Genomic DNA, 477 nt, shown 5'->3' on the forward strand with positions numbered 1-477 from the left:
AATTTGCATGGAATGTGTGAAATTCGATACTTCAGTACGACAAACGATACGTACCTGGATTTCCTATCCAATGTATCGCTTATGCGTCAATGCAGACACGTGGTCCACTCACGCGACACTTGGTCGCAAAGAGTTCACGGCGAGGTAAACGTAAAAATGTTCGAAACCTTGGCTACAATATAAAACGCGTTGCGCGAGAAACGTATCGATCGATATTGACACTTTTCATAATACCGGTTTATAGCGCGCGATTTTATCGCGTTAACTATCGGAAGAAACGACAATATCGGTTGCGAAACTTTCGATGAATTTTACCGTCGCCACCATTTGATTTTTAGGATTGATAATAATTTTGTAGGTACTCGAATACCAGTACTTGAATATTTGAGTATCCGAGTCTTATACGTTAGCTCTTCAAGATTCCTCGTCCCCGTTCTATAAGATGCTTCATGGAAAGGCTCGACTTTGCTCAATTTT

Source organism: Hylaeus anthracinus, unplaced genomic scaffold, assembly GCF_026225885.1.
Source record: "Hylaeus anthracinus isolate JK02 unplaced genomic scaffold, UHH_iyHylAnth1.0_haploid 5, whole genome shotgun sequence".
In the NCBI taxonomy this organism is placed as follows: domain Eukaryota; kingdom Metazoa; phylum Arthropoda; class Insecta; order Hymenoptera; family Colletidae; genus Hylaeus; species Hylaeus anthracinus.